General features: G+C 43.8%; 1 pseudogene; it reads left to right on the top strand.

Annotated features, from left to right (window-relative positions):
• Positions 1 to 2,449: 2,449 nt before the first annotated feature.
• On the top strand, positions 2,450 to 19,474 carry LOC118089671 (uncharacterized; annotated as a pseudogene).
• The last annotated feature ends 931 nt before the right edge of the window (positions 19,475 to 20,405 follow it).

The following is a 20,405-nucleotide window of genomic DNA, read 5'->3' as shown; positions in this document are numbered from 1 at the left end:
CTGTGCCTCGTACAAAGCTTTAGCAGAAGTCATGAACAGAACTTCCTGCAACTGACTTCTGCAAAAGTACAATGGGGCGGGGGAGAGATGAATTCATTTATGTGCTGCACATTTAATGGGAGAAAGAAGTCAGGAAATACCTACATGGTGGAATTAAAATCATTTCCTCTGAAAATGTATGAAGGAAAATATCAGTAACTCAGAACCGTTTATTAGGCAAAGCATGCTAAAGGGGACGTGGTGTTCTAAAGGAAATGTGTGTGGTTCAAAGGGGGCAAAATGATCTTAATCCAATGATAGAGCAAAAATGTGGCAAGTATAATTTCCTGGGTTCACTCTCTAGTTAAAAGGATCTTAGATAGCAGCTCCCCCAAAAACAGTACTGGGCTGAATGATTCAGCAATTTGCCTCATGATAACACAGCTTCGTTTGGGAGTCAAGGCTGTACTTATCTTATTCCAAGCATTTAAGCATAGGTGTTTGCTTTGGAGAGCAATACTTCTCAAATGCTCACAATTTTCTTCATATGATCAGTTTTCTCCCCATACAACCATTTTTTAAATCAATGGGCCTACGTGATTTGCTGATAGAGAGGGGATGGAATGAAGTAACTGAAAGGAACAGCAAGCTGTGCAGGAAATAGAGGGGGAAGTTTAGAGATCAAAAACAAGAAACTAGACAAGGCAATTCAGAACTCCATTATTCTGGAAGAAGGAGAATTTCAGATGCACCTCAGGAAGGACCCTTTGTCCATGAATAAAATATGTCCAGGTAGTAAGTACAGGGAAAGGGGTCATCGCCAGTTTATCGGGTGCACATGTGGGGGTCTTAGGGGGCCTTGTCTACTCTGAGATTTTTAGAATGTGTAATTTGATTGAATAGGATTGAATAATATGATCGAGCAAAATTCATTTCTTTGTTAGGGAATGATGGTCAAAATCAGTGTAATAAATATGACCTCAACGCTCTTCCTAGAGAGGTGGAGTATGCTTTTAAACACCTGCAAAGATAAGTGCAAACTTCCCTTGAGACTTTACATTTGAGAAGCATTTTTTTCTGCCCACACAGAAAGTTGCAGAGCCCTGACCTTGGTTATTGAGGCACCAACCAATGGATTTCTTGTACATTTCATCATGATGTGCCCCACCCTGTCTGAACATAAAGCCCATCCCTGACCCTCCCAGCTCCAGGTAGTATGCTCAGTGTGCATGGGCATGTTGTAGTTGGCAAAGTACTTTTTTGAAGCAGAAAGGAGATGTATGGCTTGAGGTCCTGAAAATCAAGGAGGAGAACATCAGAAGTATAGCTATACCCAGTTGTGAGCCAACAGCTGTGATTTGTAAAGGTAGGGCATTCTGTGCATGACAACTTTTATTAATGGTCAATTCTCCTGTGGTTCCAACATGCCCTCATTTACTCTTCCTTAGAATCCTATTCAAAGATAATATTTTCTCTAACGCTTTTGGCCCATCCTCTTAGTCCTCATTCTTAGAAATGGGGGAGAAATTGATTCATTGTGCATTTAAAGCTGAATCTATCAAATTAACGCTTACTGGAACCATAAGTGAACTGAAATAGAACTGTCCTTCAAAATTCACACTTATCTGAATTTTGTGATGCAGTTCTTCAACCGAAGAATGCTTAAACTAACACATATATTTAAGTGAAATTGTGGATTGAAATAAAGATATCAGTGAGAATAAAATGCAGAAATGTGTGCTTTAGTCAAAAAGTATGTGCAAAAAATAGTTGGTTGGAAGAAATTTCTGAAAGCTAGAGTTAAGGAATAGCTCGCAATGCAATCCTCACCATGTCCACTTCAAGTTCCAATGAATTCAAATAAGTTTATTCCCAGGTAATTGGAGTGGTAGTCAAGTTAGCTGACCCAATCCATGACTTAAGTCCCACTGATTTCAATGGAAAATAATTGTAATTCATTTAATATGGATTCAACCTAGTATAGACAATACAAGCAAGGAATATTCCAAATATGAAAGCTTCCCATGTTTCCAACCCCATGAAAGTTACAAGTACAGCATGCGTCTTCATATTTGGATGGTCTTGAACACAATTTCTGGTGCATTAAAAATTACTCTTTGAGTTCCATCAGTTGAATAGTCCTATGGGTAGAATTACTCTCTAAATGAAAGGAGCTGTATTTTCATTTCTATTGTTTCAAAATTTTTGTGCTTCCTTCTGCAATCGCTCTGCACCTGAGAAATTTTCTCTGGAGCAGTGTAGTATGAATATGAACTGATCTGAAAATAACATGGACCTGAAATAATCTAAATGGCTTCTAAAGTTGATCAAGAGCAGGGAGCAAAGAAGACCCAGCTGAGAACTTGAGCAGCATCATTATGCATTTAGCCCCAAATCAAGAAACAAATCCAACTCTTCTCTTTTCTTCTAGGATACACCAGAAGGAATATCAAAGCAGAAACTGATCAGGATGGCAAATTTCTGCCGGTCACTCCTGTCACCGCTGGATGCTGGAAAAGAACACAATGGAACGCAAAGTATCCCAACGAATAACAGCTATGATCCAAGGAGCTGTGCCGATAGTTCTTTAGAAATGTTTTTCATGATCACCTTCACTTTGCTTCTCTGCCTTTTTGGATTTGTGGGAAATGGGACAGTCATCTGGCTTCTGGCATTCCGCATCAAGAGGAATCACTTCAGCACCTACATCCTGAACCTCGCCATTGCTGACTTTGGCGTACTCACTGCTGTAGTTGCTATTGATTTGAATTGGATTGTATGTAAGTCACATTACTTGGATTTCGAGCTTCTAAGGTCGTTGTTTTACACTGTCTTCCTATTCACATACAGTGCTAGCCAGCTTCTACTGACGGTTATCAGCACTGACAGGTTCGTGTGCATCTTTTTCCCAATTTGGTATCGCTTCCATAAGCACATACACCTGTCCGTCATCGTGTGCGCCGCAATATGGATCCTTGCCTTCGTGTCTTCTGGAATTCATATCACGCTCTTGCTAACTGGGAAATATTGTTCTCTAAGCTCCTACCAGTTTCTTGCCATTGCCCTGCTCTGCACCCTGTTAATGTCCTTCTCCACCGTAACCCTTTCCATGAAGGTCTACTTAAAACCACATGAGCGTAAGCGGGGGAAGCTTATAATGGCCATCTTGCTTACACTCCTCTTCTTTCTCCTCCTTGCTATCCCAATGGATGCTGTTCAGTACCTGGCCTTGTTTCATAAAAATCCCTACCTCCTAGAATATGCGTTCATATGTGCCTCTCTTAACAGCACCGTTAATCCTGCGATTTATTTCCTGGTAGGGAGGAAGAAGAGTCATCAATCCCGGGAGAGAATTAAGAGTATACTTGAGAATGTTTTAAAGGAGGAGGGAGACAGCAAAGGGGAATTGGAGTTCCCCAGTCAAAATAAATATTGAAGCCTCCATAGAAGCTTAAGCTGTCTACTACTACTACTACTGTTGTTGTTGTTGTTGTTGTTGTTGTTGTTGTTGTTGTTGTTGAGCCTACCCCCAGTCTGTGCCATCTATCTGGTGATATGGAAGTTGTAGTCTAAGTGGCAGAAGATTTTCCTAGTTGTTGTTGTAATTGGCGTAGGCAGAGGGGGCAAGAGGGGGTAGTTCCCCCCCCCCTAGAAGCAGGGCCGCTGGCCAGCCTGCCCCGCTGCCCGCCGCTGCCCGGTGCCGTCTCCCTTTTCCCTGGCTGGCTGTGGGGCGGGTGGAGGGAAAGCCCCAGAGCCGCGCAAAGCATTTGGCTGGCTTTCCCTCCGCCCGCCCCACAGCCAGCCAGGGAGAAGGGAGACGTCCCTTCTAGCCGGCTGGCTGTGGGGCTGGTGGAGGGAAAGCCAGCCAAACGCTTTGTGTGGCTCTGGGGCTTTCCCTCCACCCACCACACAGCCAGCCAGCTAGAAGGGACGTCTCCCTTCTCCCTTGCTGGCTGTGGGGCGGGTGGAGGGAAAGCCAGCTTTCCCTCCACCCGCCCCGGCAATCGCGGAGGGGGAGGAGGGGATCGGAGCAGCCCAATTTCGGGCTGATCCTGGCGCCCCCTCACCCCTGCCGATCGCGGAGGGGGTCAGAGCAGCCCAAGTTCAGGCTGATCCTGGTGCCCCCTCGCCCCTGCCGGTCAATGAGGGAGTCGGAGCAGCCCGATTTCGGGCTGATCCTGGCGCCCCCTCGCCCCTGAACGACCATGGCTTTCCTTGCCCCACTGTGGCCCCTCACCCGTGCCTTGGCCCCGCCCCTTGCCCCCATTTTGATCCTGGCTACGCCCCTGGTTGTTGTTGTTCTAAAAAATACATGTACAGATTATTTAAAGTTACCAAACATTTATTCATATCTAATAATATATTGCTTGCTTTTGAAGAGGGACGATTCTAATGCTACAGACTCTGAACTCGGCAGCACAGAGTTAGCTCACTGTAGGTGTTCATTCCTTTCCTGCAACATTGAAAATATACCCTAGGCAGGGCCATCTTAAGCATATCCAGCGCCGTGGTGCAAAGATCCCCCTGGCGCCCCACCCCCATCCCTGTTTACCAGAGTTGTTGACCTTTTCCCAAGCCTCTGTGGTGATCGCTCTCCTCCCGCGGAGGCTTGGGAAGGAAGCTGCACTGCCCTCGGGCAGGAGATATAGAAGCATGATAAGCCGCACCAACAGGTTAAAGAACAGTATCTACCCATGGGCCGTGAGGCTGCAGAATGGAAGACAGCAACATTGCAGCTGATGTTTGGGGTTGGTGGTCATACGACAGCACACAGAGTGTAACAAGGACTGAGAGATTGGGGGGAGGGGCTCGTTTAATCTCACTGTAAACAAGTGGTACAGTGACAATAAACTATTTCTATTCTATTTCTATTCTATTCCATCCTAAGCGTCTGCGGAGATCGCTTTCCTCCCGCGGAGGCTTGGGAAGGAAACAGCATGCCCGCCAGCCATAAGGTTGGCGGGGCGCAGTTGGCAGGCATGCAGGAGGGAAAGGGGAGGTCGCCGGCAAAGCTGCACAGCTCCCCCTCTCGCTGGGGTGCCCCTGAGAGGCCAGCGCCCTGGCGCAACGTGCCAGTAAGCCCAATGGGAAAGACGGCTCTAACCCTAGGGGCTCATACTGGTATGGGCTCAAACTTTAAGTATGGCTGCCCGTGAGCACCTTTCATATTATACGCTGTGTGTGCAAGCACACTTGTGCAGTTATATATGAAGCTAAGAGCATATAAAGTGATGCTGTGCATGGAATTCAGGGAAAAAAACCACAATGTTTGTGTGCATCTTCCACAGACTTTTGCTTGGTCTGTTTTTCTATTTTGGAGGTAGCTACAAGCTGCCCCTTGCACTGAGTGTTTGAGGTGAGGACTTGGATTATGGAAAGGTGTGTGTGTGTGTGTGTACATGTGCGCTCAGTGAATGGTCACAGAAATCAGACAGCGAGAAATATTCAAACATACATATGGTAAATTACAGGCCTTCAAAGTAGACCCCTCTGATACAGGGCACCACTGACAACATTCTTAGAACTGTTGGAAGCTTCTGGAGAAGTCCTATTTTCGTACTGCTTTCAGTTCCCTCATCACAGCAGCTTGGACATGTGAAATGTTGGAAAATCTGTGCCCTTTCAGTGCATATTTCAGTTTTGGAGAAATAAAGAAATCTGGTGTGACCAGATCGGGAGAATATGGAGGTGGGACAACTCAGTAACCTCAGTAATGATTTCACAGGGAATATGCAATTCTTCTGCCATATTTCGGATGGACAAACGCCGATCCCGCATCAATAACTCATGGACTCTGTCAACAATTGCAGTGGTTTTGCTCGTCGACGATCTGCCAGACTGAGGGTCATCTTTGATGGTTTCCCACCCTTCACGGAAATGCTAAAAACCACTCATACACTGTCTTTCGAGTTACAGCTTCATCTCTGTACACAATTGTGAGCATTTTGTGGGTTTCCGATGCCGATTGTATGTTCAAATATTTCTTGCTGCCCAATTTATGTGACCATTCACTGAATTGTCCAGTCATACCTTGTGTGTGTACACACACACACACACACACCTGCCTGGACACCTGGTACATCCCTTTGATGCATTGACACCTTTCCCTCTCCTCCATTGACTGTGTAAAATTCTCTTTTAGTGCACTACTTTGTTCCAATATCAAATGTTCCCACCCAGTCACATTGAGAGTTGAGCAGATTGCAAAAGAACTCCAATTCCCCCTAAAATCACTGATTGCTACCTTAGTCGGCAATAAAGTGACATATTATTTCCCTTCTATGAGGCTGGCAAGCTGAAAAAGCCAGGATAGCAAGCAAACAAAATCTACAGTGCCTCTTGCAACAAATTTGGCAGATATCACTTCATATTCCATTGATGATTGCAGCATTTTCTCTTCAGGACTCCCCACCGCAGTCCCATTCCACATACAACAAACACCATTGCTGCTTTTCCCACACCACATCTGAAGACTGCTGATCAGTGCCTACTCACAGGTGTGAAAATCTGCTGGCGAAATTTTCTGGACTCCGAGCTCAGAGATGAATGTTAATGACTCGGTAATGGTTGCCTCAAAAGCTTCTAGCCATGTGTTCCACCCTTCATAATTGTAGGCAGTATGTCTCTGAATGCCAGTGGCTAGGAATCTCATATGAGGCAAGAGTTTTTGCAGTTGGATTCTGCTTGAAGGCTTCCGTAGGTACTTACCTGACTACTTTGATAGCAAGATGCTGGGTGCGATGAGCCTCTGTCCAGATCTTCTGTATGCATGTTTTCTGAAATTTTATCTTTTATAATTTTAAACTGCATTTTCATAATTCATCTTTTCTGGCAACAATAAAGGCAAAGAAGTTGGTAGATTCCCCCCTAAAATAAAACCTCCGTTTCTTACAAAATTAAATTGTTCAGGCAATACCATGTTTCACCCTGTTGTAGTTTCATGGCAAAACTGTACTTGTTTCTCAGCTTGGCCTCAAAGCAGTTTCCACCAAATATCTGATAGTAGCTTTCTGCATTAATATCTAAGAACTGGTATATCAACAATGCTGTGAATATGTCCAAAAGTTTTGTTTAAATCTGCAAATAATTTAAGGCAGAAGTTGACTGTTTTAGAGACACGATTATTGACCTGTGTACATGTAGATAATTGCAGAATTCTTCAGGCAAGAAATGAGCCCCGCAGACACTATAATGAACTTTAAAAAATGTTGAAATATACATTTATATAAAAAACAACCCCAGAAGCCTTCTTATTAGGTATTGCAGTTAGAGAAATATATAAGAAAGATAAAACATTGTTTTTATATGCAACAACTGCAGCAAGAATATTATCAGCACAAAGATGGAAACAAGACGAGGTACCAATGAATGAAGAGGCATTTTTCAATGGGAAAATGGTGACTTAAAACAAGAGTGGACATTTGAGTAAAGCAGGGATGGAGAGAACTGAGAGGGGGGGATGGCAATTTTAAATAAAGCAGTGGTTTGAGTTAAATACCTTCAAGCAATGGTATATTTGAGGATGCTGCATCCTTGGGGGAATCTGATATGAGGAAAGTGGAGGCTGTAAACAATGGCAGAGTTTTGAGTGGTTAGCGGGGGTTACATGTGGGAGTGGGGGGGGGAAATCTACAGGAAATCGCCACTTTCCAGCAGAAACCTCTCATGCCTCTTATGTTACTGTACCCATTGACTGCAATAATCCCTGTGTTTTTGTACTTTTTTCTATATACATTATTATGTTAAATGAGTTGAGCATAGAAAGATAGAAGCATACTAAGCTATTAATCAATTAATGAATATCACTCAATCAAGTCACAGAGTTGTTGCTGCTTCCCGCTTCCCGGTGACTAGGAAACCAGCGTTTATCCAGCGTACTTATCCAGCGTACTTTCTACAGCAGTGAGACTTAAGGCAACAACGACCTCCTCCTAATTTTGATGATGGCTATCTAGAGATGCGGGTGGTGCTGTGGGTTAAACCGCAGAGCCTAGGGCTTGCCGATCAGAAGGTTGCCGCTTCCTCACGACGGGGTGAGCTCCTGTTGTTTGGTCCCAGCTCCTGCCAACCTAGCAGTTTGAAAGCACGTCAAAGTACAAGTAGATAAATAGGTACCGCTCCAGCGGGAAGGTAAGGACCATTACACTCAATAAAGTGTAGTGGCGTTTGCGGACAGGCCTGAGAGAAATCTGGGAGGGGGTGGGTTAAAATGTTAAGCTGAGTCACGGGGCGTGCCTTGAGTTTGATTGACAGGCACTTCTAACTTAATGATCGCTCACTTTCGTTTCTGCCCAGTCCGATTGAGAAGCTTCGAATCCCCACCCACCCGCCGCTGATTTTAGGCCTTAGCCGACACTGCTTGCCCGATTAGCGGGGCTCGCTGTATTCAGGAGTTCAGTAGGAATTTTTCCACTTGGCTGATTGGCTGTTGCCATGTGGTTTTCGCCTACTGACGAGCAATATGTCACAACTTGTTAGGTTGGCCGTTAGGCTTTGGTTAAATGGTTTTGGAGGGGCATGGCCTATAGGCCTATCCCCCAATTATTGGCTCCTTATAGAAGTATTCTGTTAAAGGAATCCTGGGGCTCAGGGACTCTAGTCCATCATCCGGCCTTAAGCAAGGATGGTGTGTCCATTACAGAGCCGAGCCTCGGGGAACACTCCTTGGGGGAAGGAGAGTACTGGGAAACCGTACCTCCAATCCCTTGGGGTGTTTACTTGACTTACCAACCACAAGGTAAGTCGGAGTTGGTCCTGACCCAAATGGTCAGATGGAATTGGTCCTGCTTAACTGAGCAGATGGTATGGTCCTGACCCAGTGGTCAGATGGAAATGGTCCTGTCCCTTAGGGTGGACAGAAGGATTAACCAAAGCCTAAGCCAACACTCGAAATTAATTTGTATTTTAAATAAAGTTGTGGCCAAAAAGTTAATGCCAAAAACCAAACCATAATTATTGTGTCCGTTGTGAGTTATTGGGATTTCTTGGGGCCTTGTTACGCAAACAGCATTTCCGCGTGCTCCTCTGGTTTGCCAGAAGTGGCTTTGTGATGCTGGCCACGTGACCTGGAAGCTGTACGCTGGCTCCCTTGGCCAATTACGTGAGATGAGCGCCGCAACCCTAGAGTCGGTCACGACCGGACCTAATGGTAAGGGATCCCTTTACCTTTACCTATCTTGATCACCAGTAAAGAAACAGTTTCTTCTTGTCACAAGCTGTTGGCAAACTGATTAAGCGCAGACAAAGAGAAGAGGATAATTTACAGGACATCTTGAATTCAGCTTGGTTAGTCTTACAAGTTTTCCTTGTGACTTGGGGATTGCACTGATTCCTACAAATCCTTTGATTGCCTACTTTCCCCAGCACAGAATTCTGTTCCTCCTGCTTCCTCCCGCTCATGATATCTGAGCCACAGATTATCACAGGTATGTGAACATACTTCACCTGGAAAGGTAGCAGGAGAGCCATTCCTCAGTGGGATAATTAGCAAGCATTTTGCACACTGACATGAACAGAGTTATAGGGATCCCAGGTGGCAGGCTTGGAAAGAATGAGTTCTGGATATCTCAGTGCCAGTGGCCTTAGTAGCTGAAGGTCTAACACTAGGATTTTGAATGTCCCTTCAAAGACCCTTCTGATGTTTGTCCTAAATCAACAGTAAACAGCAGCTTTTCTTGGGAAAAAGCAATGGAACAAAAGAATAACCTCTCATATCGTTGCATAGAAATCACAGTTCAATGTATGTTATAGAGTTATACTTAGAATCTGAGGCTGTGTGGTTTGCAAGAAGAAGATTACAGATTCAGTCTCTGCCAGGTAGGGCTAATTCATGTCCTTTTAAAATGGTCATATCCACTAGTTGGTGTTCCAATTAGTCATGGGAAGGTTTCTTTTCCCCCCAGCCTAGATTCTTCAGCAATCTCCTGTGTGTTCAGGAAATGAACTTATTTTAAAAAATTCAAAAAAGAAATCGCTTATCAAATTTTCCAGAGACATATGCACTTTATGCTTGCAGGTGTTTTGAGGACTCTTGCTCATCTGCAGAGCTTTGACTTAACATGCAGAATGTGCTGGATTCACTCAGTGGCAGCTCCAGGTAGAGACAGGAATGATTCCTGCCTGTATCCCTGATGGTCAGTGTCAGCAATCTGAGCTGCGTAGAATAATGGTCTTGCCTTGTACAAGGCAGTTTTCTATGTTTATTTATTCTGAGTTTTGAACGTGTGCATGGCTTGAGTAATTGATGTGTGTGTGGTTGGGCTGGATACCAACACAGACTGAAGGAGAGATGGAGACAAAGGAGTCCAGAAGCTTCACCATAAAGGTTGCCTTTGAGGAGGAGCATGAAGGAAAAGAAATATGTGAGGATGCCAAAGAGAAGGAGAAAAAAGCAAAAAGATAGGATGTGATGTGTTAATGCTGGTGCAAGACATTTTGCTGCCTGAAGCAGAGGACCAAATGTCACTCACAAACTCTTGCTGCACCTTTTCCTGCGTTCATCCTTCCCATTCACCCCAGTTCTGCCACGAGAAGTGCCTTCCTTACCTTTCTGCACTCTCTCCTGCCGTCCCTGTCGTGCTTAGAATTTTTGTAGCTTCCAGCTGGGAGCAAAGAGCCTTGAGAGATTTCAAGCATCCTACTTTTATCCAAACAGAATTCTCTGCTTAAAAGTAGGAGTAGATTGGCTGTATGTATTTCCTTCTAGGAGGTTTCCCAGAAAAGAATGAGGTCCTTTACCTTTACCTTTACCTTTACCTTTACCTTTACCTTAGGGATCCCAGGTGGCAGGCTTGGAAAGAATGAGTTCAGGATATCTCAGTGCCTGGTGGCCTTAGTAGCTTAAGGTCTAACACTAGGATTTTGAATGTCCCTTCAAAGACCCTTCTGATCTTTGTCCTAAATCAACAGTAAACAGCAGCTTTTCTTGGGAAAAAGCAATGGAACAAAAGAATAACCTCTCATATCGTTGCATAGAAATCATAGTTCAACGTATGTTATAGAGTTATACTTAGAATCTGAGGCTGAGTGGTTTCTATGCAGAAGATTACAGATTCAGTCTCTGCCAGGTAGGGCTAATTCATGTCCTTTTAAAATGTTCATATCCACTAGTTGGTGTTTCAATTCGTCATGGGAAGGTTTCTTTCTTTTTTCAGCCTAGGTACTTCAGCAATCTCCTATGTGTTCAGGAAATGAACTTATTTTAAAAAATTCAAAAAAGAAATCGCTTATCAAAGTTTCCAGAGACATATACACTTTATGCTTGCAGGTGTTTTGAGGACTCTTGCTCATATGCGGAGCTTTGACTTAGCATGCAGAATGTGCTGGATTCACTCAGTGGCAGCTCCAGGTAGGGACAGGAATGATTCCTGCCTATATCCCTGCTGGTGGTCAGTGTCAGCAATCTGTGCTACATAGAATAACTGTTTTGCCTTGTACAAGGCAGTTTTCTATGTTTATTTATTCAGAGTTTTGAATGTATGCGTGGCTTGAGTAATTAATATGTGTATGGTTCGGCTCAATACCAACACAGACTGAAGGAGGGATGAATATAAATGAGTCCAGATGCCAAAGAGACGGAGAAAAAGGCAAAAAGAAAGGATGTGATGTGTTAATGCTGGTGCAAGACATTTTGCTTGCTGAAGCAGAGGACCAAATGTCAACCACAAACTCTTGTTGCACCTTTTCCAGTCTTCGTCCTTTCCATTCACCCCCATTCTGCCATGAGAAGTGCCTTCCTTACCTTTCTGCACTCTCTCCTGCCGTGCATAGAATTTTTGTAGCTTGCATCTGGAAGCAAAGAGGCTTGAGAGATTTCAAGCATCCTACTTTTATCCAAACGGAACTCTCTGCTTGAAAGCAGTAGATTGGCTGTATGTATTTCCTTCTAGGAGGTTTCCCAGAAAAAATGAGGTCCTCTTGCTGGAAAAAGGTTCTGTATCCCTACTGTACCATCATCCTGCTCTTTCCAGCCCATTAGCTGGGCTTTCTTTCCCCAGGTGTTTTGGAAATATCCTGTGTGGGGAGCAAAGTGCTTCTCAGTGCTTATAACTTACTTGCAGACTTTTGAAGTGTAATGGAGCCTTTCAAAGCACTTTTGTATACAGAATTTTACAAATGGAGCTGTTAGTGTGCATGATCACAATCCTCTAAAGACTATGTTGACAACCCAATGATAATCGTTTTTCTCTTGTCACATGACACTGGCAAACTGATTAAGCATAAATGTAGGCAAATGGGCACATTCTTGTACATGTTGTCATGAGCTCCTAAAAGCATTGAATGTTTCCTCAATACTTGGGATTCGCATTGGTGTCTGCAAATCTTCTGGTTGTTTATTCCAGCACAGGATTATCTACTTCTGGTTTTTTCCTCTCTCTATCACGATATCTCATCTGATGTTTGTCAAAGGTAAGTGAAAAGTTAGAAATTCTTCTTTTGCAAGAGCAGAAAGATGAATAACATGTCTGGCAGTGATGATGATGATGATGATGATGATGATGATGATGATGATGATGATGATGATGAAGATGATTGATTGATTGATTGATTGACATGCACAGCATGATCCCCTGGGGTTGAAAGGTTCAAAGATAACTCAGTTGTGAAAGATTCTGTATGAGGTTTAAGGAACATGAAAGTATAGGAAGCTGCCTTCTAAAATTCAGTCCATTTATTTACTTACACCCCACCTTTCCTCCAAGGAATTCATCCAAGGTGCTATACATGGGTTTGTCTTGCTCCTCTTTTTATCCTCACAAGAAGCCTGTGAGGTACGTCAGGCTGAAGGACTCTGACTGGTTCAATGTTATCCAGTGAGTTTTACGTCTGTGTGGGAATCTGAACGCTTATCTCCCAGATCTTACTCCAAAATTGGAACCACAATGCCACATTGGCTCTTTCCAACTTACAGCCTAGTATTGCTTTGGTATTGCATTGCAGGGGGTTGGACTAGATGACCCTTGGGACCCTTCCTACTCTAAGATTCTATGATTCTTTGACTCTGACTGACAGCACTTCCCAAGGGTTTCAGATAAGGGTATGCCCTACTTGCTGATGCCAGGGTTTGAACCCTTCTGCACATGAGGCAGATGCTGTACCACAGAGCTATGTTCCTTGCCCTATGAAGCATCTGAAACACTCGGACCAGGACTAGGTTCAACCCCCAGAGTTAAAAGAGTAGCAGGTGGCAGGAGTGGTAAACACTTTGTAGGAGCTTTCGGGGACTCATTGCTTGTTGGGTGGGAAGCATTGGTCTGCCTCACTAGAAGTCTGCACACATTTAGGATTGTGCGGAGATTTGAAGGCTTGTGCCCAGTGTGTTTTTCTGGGGGTACTCAAAGGTACACAGTACCAGCACCTTTTCCCTGCAAATGTTTAAAGTATGGCACTTATTTTAACAACTTCATGGTGAGTACCGGCAGAGAGAAAGAGAAAAATTACTGGTTGTGCCTCTGCCCCCATATCTTGACCTTCATATGATAGCTAAAACTATACATAAAATATGGTGCCAATGAAGTCACTCTCACAAAAGATCCACTCTCACAAAAGATCCACTCTCACAAAAGATCCACTGATATCAACTACCGTATATACTCAAGTATAAGCCAACCCGAATATAAACCGAGCACCTAATTTTACCTCAAAAAACTGGGAAAACTTATTGACTCGAGTAGAAGCCTATGGTGGGAAATGCAGCAGCTACTTGTAAATTTCAAAAATAAAAAGAAATACCATCCTATGCCTTTCCCAGCTGTCGGCGGCAGGGTGGGGGGGGAGAAATGGCGAGGAAGGATCTCTTCCTTGCCGCTACTTCCTCCCAGCTGCCTTGCACAGAGCAGGCATAGGACGGGAGTTCGGAGAGTCGCAGCGCTTCTCTGAACCCCCAGACCTGTGTCTTTCTCCACCGCTGCCCGCCTCACTCGAATATAAGCCGAGGGCTGTTTTTCAGCACATTTTTGGTGCCAAAAAAGTAGGCTTATACTCAAAATTAGTCACACTGATGAGCAACTTACCACTTAGGCTGCCAAGGAAGGGGGATCTATTTGTGTATGTGTGTACATGAAAAATTCTATTGATGATTTGTTGGTGGTATGCGTGTCTATTGATAATAAAAAAAAATAACTGGACAGAGGCTATATGTTCACTCCTGTAAATCTGAATGGCTCCACAAAGGTCTCCAGATGGCTGTGTGGAGGTCACAGGCTGGATCTGCTTTGACAAATATGTTCTCCCTCCTATGCACTTACTGAATGCATGACGGGTGAAGAGGGGCCTAATATAAGGCATATATTCAAATATATCATTTCTTTTCAATTTCCTTGGTCTGTTTCCTTTTCTTAAATCAAAGCAAATATGAGAGAAGCCTTTATTGCTGGCACTTGCCCGCTTATTTCCACTTTTTACAATGCCATGAATACCTCTAGCAGTCTCTTGCTTATCTCACTCAATCAGTTTCACCACTTTGTTCATCTTCTTCTATGTTCCCCATTTCTGTTTTGCCTCCTGCAGTAGGAAAGGACTGCACTGAGCTTGATGTTGTACTAGACTGCTGATCCAACAGTTGCTCACAGGTATGTAGATGTCTCAAGTTGACATAGTTCATTTGCAAAAGGGTTTGGGGAACCGTAAACAGAAGTGTACATGCATTGATGGCGGAAAATGCCAGGTTGAATCCCTGGAGAAGGGAATACAGGACTGGACAAACCCATAATCTGCCTCACAAGTGCTCTACTATAGGGGTACAACTTTATTTTTTTTAAAAACTCAATGTCAGGCTCAACAGCACATGCACACAAGCACACACACACACACACATGGAGAGAGAGATTTTAGCTCTCATTTTGCTGCTTTAAACTCATTTTAATAATAATAATAATAATAATAATAATAATAATAATAATAATAATACTTTATTATCACTGTACCACTCTACCCGAGGGCAGGAGATTAAAAAGGTGCTGGTCAGATGTGAGTCATCCCTGAGAATGTTCCTCGCTCTTCTGAGACAACAGTCTCCCCCGATAACATCTAGCAGACTCAGGGGACAGCCCACGATATTGTGTGCTTAACCTGTGTATTTAACTCATTAAATACACAATCTATATATATAAAAATGTAAAAATCGTGAAAATCCAGGTTCCACTTTTCTCCGTAACCGTTTGACCGATCGTCCTGAAATTTTGACACAACAATCCAGGCCACTCCCCGCGCGTTGTTGGGGGCAAAAATCCCTCAAATCGCACACCTGCCCAGGTACAGACCTGGTTTTCCACCAAGTCAAACAGCGCCCTCAAGTGGAATTCCTCCCACAGTACACCCCCTCCCTTCCTGTGAAATCTAAGCCACACCCACAAACCAAATGACATCATCATCAACCAAGCAACTGAAACCAGCAAGGCGGCCATTATCAAACCAGGCCTTTGTTTTATGTAGGCCCCGACAGGCCCGGGGGGGGGGGGCGACCCACAGCAACGCACTTGGGGGCACAGCAAGGGGTTTTTACTTTACAATTTAGCACCACTACCCCACCAAATCCCCCACCAAATAACCACAAGACAAAAATAAATACCATCCTTCAAAACGTCATGAGATACGCTGGTAACTCGGTTGCTTCAGAACGCGCCTTCTGTTGCCAGGCCCTTCCAGGGCCAGACAGAGGCCCGGGCCAGGTAGATAAGATAATGTGGCCCTGTTTTTAACCCTTTTGTTACTTTTTTCATTATACTGATTGTGAATATGCAGACCGAGGCCCCCTTTAGACTTGGAGGCCCATGCCAAGTGGCCCATATGACCACCCTCCTTCTGTCTGGGCCTGTCTGTTGCTATAGGGCTGTGGGTCTTCGCTATTTGACACCCCCCGGTCAGGATTTTAAAAGTAGTTCTTTGGGTCCCAGGCCGCATCATCACCCCCCATCCTTAATCTAAATATATATGTTCACGATGTGTGCGCAGGGGCCAAGCCCAAAGCCTCTCCCGGTGGCTGCATTAATAAACGCCCTGCAGCATTAGGCAGTCGTTCATCATTTCTCCTAACATGCACTTGGGGGCACAGCGAGGGGTTTTCGCTTCATAATTAAGTGGCCGTTGTGTCACATGCGAGGCTCCGGCAGCCATTTTAAGTAAGGGCAGTCGTGCCCCTTTAACCTAGGCTTTACCGTGTTTCTCCAAAAATAAGACACCGTCTTATATTTATTATTCCTAAAATAGCCCCACATTGGCTTATTTTCAGGGGATGTTTTTTATTACGCGTCCAGCCTTGCCTCTTCCTTGGGGCCCTCCAAAACTGCGCCTATCACTATGTCCTATTTTCGGGGTATGGCTTATATTGCGCAAATGCTTAGAAATCCTGCTATGGCTTATTTTATGGGTATGTCTTATTTTAAGAGAAACAACTGATTTTAAGCCTCTGTGTCTTTTTTTAAAAACAACAACAACAACCATGCACTTTCTCTCCCCAGATATTTGCAGTGGCCAACCCCCACCCCATTTACAATCCCCTACCTTCCCCTTGCCACTTCCTGGGTTTTTTATGGAACTGAACAACTCGGGTGCTTCAGAACGCGCCTTCTGTTGCCAGGCCCGGGCCAGGTAGATAATGTGGCCCTGTTTTTTACCCTTTTGTTACTTTTTCCATTTTAATGATTGTGAATATGCCGACCGAGGCCTCCTTTAGATTCGGAGGCCCGCGCCAAGTGGCCCATATGACCCCCCTCCTTCTGTCTGGGCCTGTCTGTTGCTACGGGGCTATGGGGCTTCGCTAATTGACCCCCCCCCCGGGTTGGGATTTTTTAAGTAGTTCTCTGGGTCCCAGGGCACATCATCACCCCCGGTCCTTAATCTAAATATATATGTTCATGATGCGTGCGCAGGGGCCAATGTATGGAGACACAGGGGGAGGGGACAACAGAGGGCTCAGACAAAAGTAAATACTGGGAAATGGAACCCAGAAACTGACAGCTCCTTCTCCAAGGCTGGGGGGCCAATGTAGGAAGATACCGGGGGTAGGGGCCAACACTCCCCAGGGACAACAGAGGGTTCAGCCAAAAGTGCATGCTGGGAAATAGAACCCAGAACCTAACAGTTCCTTTTTGAAGGGTGGGGGCCAAGGTATGGAGATACAGGGGGAGGGGCCAACACTCCCCAGGGACAACAGAGGGAAGGGTATCCTACCGAAACACAGGGATGAGCCGGGGTGGAGGGAGGAGGGGCAGGATGCGTCAAGGATCGGGACAGGGTTAGGGGGGGGGATCACAGGAAAGAACAACAGCAACGCGTGGCCGGGTCAGCTAGTATAATAATAATAATAATAATATATGTATAATATAACATATATAATATAATACACTTGTGTGTTTAACTTGTGTATTATTTTTCTGTTATAGTTCATAGGGTTCTCCCCCCCCCTCCATAAACCGTTTACTGGTAGTGGTACTTCTTATGTTAGGAAATGCTATGTGGGGGACAAATAAAGGGGGTAGAGGGGGTTCAATAGGAGAGGAGTGAAAAATATCCCTATTTCCATCTGAAGAATGTTAGGGGTCATGTTATCGAATCTGGGATTGGAGAGAAGTGTCCCCATGCCCTCGTAAAAAAGCAGGTTGGTCAAAGTTGCCCCGAGTGGGGTTGGTTGGGGCAGCAGAAAACCACAGCAGAGGAGAGGATTTTTATGTTCCAAAGCTGTTTGTAGGCTTCACTTAAAGATGTGTTTGGCCACTGTGAGACTAAGGCAGTGGATTTGACTTGAATTTTATTTAATCTGGTTTTGTTAAAAATCACATTTTAATAATAAAAACTTACACATGCCTTCCTAGTGCATTGTTATGTTATGTTTTTATATATGTTGGAAGCTGTCCACTGTGGCTGGGGTACTACTAATAATAATGGCTTTTGTTTTCTTGATATTCAACTCCTTCTCCTGTTCCTCTTCTCCACTCCAGATTTGAAACATTGACCCCATCCAACCGCCCCAATCTCAGTGCATAGCACACAACACGTTAATTTCAGATGTTATGTCCGACTCAGAGAGCAGAAGAGGGGAATTTTAGGTTAAAAATGATATGCTTACTGATGATGTGCCTGCAGATTCCTTAATTGGAGGAAAAATCCATAACCCATTGGCCAACTGCATTTCCCCCCTAAACCTTTGAAACTGATAAATTTTGACAAACATTCCAATGAGCAATATTCCTAAAGTGTTTCTTTCTTTCTTTCTTTCTTTCTTTCTTTCTTTCTTTCTTTCTTTCTTTCTTTCTTTCTTTCTTTTTGTTTATCAGTCATGAATTCCATGTCTCTTCCATTATTGTTTGAGTCTCAGTTTAATATGGTTGAGCTTTAAAGCCAAAACTGACTCCCTTTTCTCTTGGTAGGAAGATCCCTACAAGAAATAGCTCAAAAGCGAAGATTAAGCAAGATGAGCAATGGTAGCCTGAGATCCTGGTCCACTTTGAATGCTTCATGGGAAGATATTGGAGTAGAAAAGCTTACTAGATTTTTATGGTATTCTGTAACAGAAATTATTTTCTCTGTCTTCATTGTAATGATTAGCATTTTTGGACTTATGGGGAATGGAACTGTCCTCTGGTTTCTTGGCTTTTGCATGAAGAGGAATCATTTCACCACCTTCATCCTCCATCTGGCTGCTGCTGACCTTGGGACACTCATATGCTTATTTACTTATTCCAGTCTATATCTTCTTTGGTCATCTTCACTCATACCTTGGTATGAATATCATTTGTTTACAACAATTGACATCTCTCTCTTTTGGTTCATGTACAACACTGGTCAATATCTGTTGACAGCCATTAGCATGGACAGGTGTGTTTCTGTCGTCTTCCCCCTTTGGCATCGATGCCACCGTCCACCACAATGTTCCACCCTTGTGTGTGCCACAATATGGATCATCTCTTTCCTGCTCAGTGCAATCGAATTTATTCTTTCTATTTTTTACCGTTCACTTCATTTCTCTTTCTACCAGTTTCTAACGAATGCTATACTTTGCCTCCCACTCATGACTGTTTCCACTCTGGTCCTGTTTATAAAAGTTTACTTTAGATCACAACAGAGGAAGAAGGGGAAAGCTGTAACAGCCATCCTGCTTGCCTTCCTCTTCTTTCTCTTCTTAGCTTTCCCATATACTTTTATTTATATTTACAGTTTTGGTGGATACGTTCTTGGGCGCTTATGCAGCTGCCTAAACAGCAGTGTTAACCCACTGATTTATTTCCTGGTTGGTAGAAAGAAACACTCTCAATCAAGGGAGAGCTTGAAGGTTGTATTTCAGAGGGTTTTCAAGGAGGAGGAGGAACATGGAAGAGAGGAGGTAGAACTCCAGGTCAGCCCGCAGATATGATGCTTCAAAAGAATCAGAATGATTCACTTTTTTCCTCTTGCTGTTCTGAAACTTTTGGCAAGGTCCTTGGGCTGTTCAGAAGTTCAAAGAAACCCATATACCTGCATATATTCTGAAATATCTGAAACCCCTCATATATTCAGGTAGCTGCAAGCCCCACTGGCCCCTTTACCTGGCAATTAAAGAGCAAGAGTCATTTCCCCTTAACCCACTCCAAAATAGCTACAAGATATGAAAGACTAATCTGAAAAGCTTTAGCTTTGTATTTGCTAATTTCCGTTAGTAAAGACTAATTCTACCTTTGTCTAAATTCCTCCAACCAGAAAACACCAGAAGATGTATAAAAGCAAAGATTGATCACAATGATCAATTACACCCACCCATCACTGTCCCCTTTGTATGATGGAGAGGAATATTATGGAACTTTCAATGAAACTGTTCTCTCTAGCAATAGCCACACTGATAACGATTCAGGATTGATATTAGGACAGTATATATTGCATATTGGTTATTCTCAGCAAGTGGAATTCAGAGGCATACTGCATCACACAGAGGAGGCAGAATATTAATTGATCATCCATTGATGTGTTCAGTCCTCTTTTAAAGTCATCCACGTTGGTGGTCATTGGTGTATATACTATGGGAGTGGATTCCACAGTTGGATTCTACCTTTTAATCAGCATTTTGGGGCTTTGGTGGAATGCGATTGTCATCTGGCTGCTTGGTTTCTGTATTGAAAGGTCTCATTTCATCACTTACATCCTGAACCTCTGCATTCTTGTACAGCATGGATCAATTTCTACTCATAGCCATCAGCATTGATAGGTGTGTGGCTGTCTTTTTCCACTTTGGCATCAATGCCACCGACCTCCAAATATGTCCACTCCTATGAGGTTTCTCTCTACCAGATTTGAAATTGTATTACCAAGCTTCTTGCCTTTGTTGATTAAGGGATTGGATATTGGTAAAAAGTACAGATCTATTAGATCTGGAAGGATTTGATAATAGATTTGGGTGGCACACATCTTTCTGGTGTGAGAAGGTAAAAGTCCATGAAGTTTTTCTGAACCACATAATT

The sequence above is a fragment of the Zootoca vivipara genome, chromosome 8, assembly GCF_963506605.1.
Source record: "Zootoca vivipara chromosome 8, rZooViv1.1, whole genome shotgun sequence".
NCBI lineage: Eukaryota > Metazoa > Chordata > Lepidosauria > Squamata > Lacertidae > Zootoca > Zootoca vivipara.
This window is presented reverse-complemented; position numbering and strand designations above follow the sequence as displayed.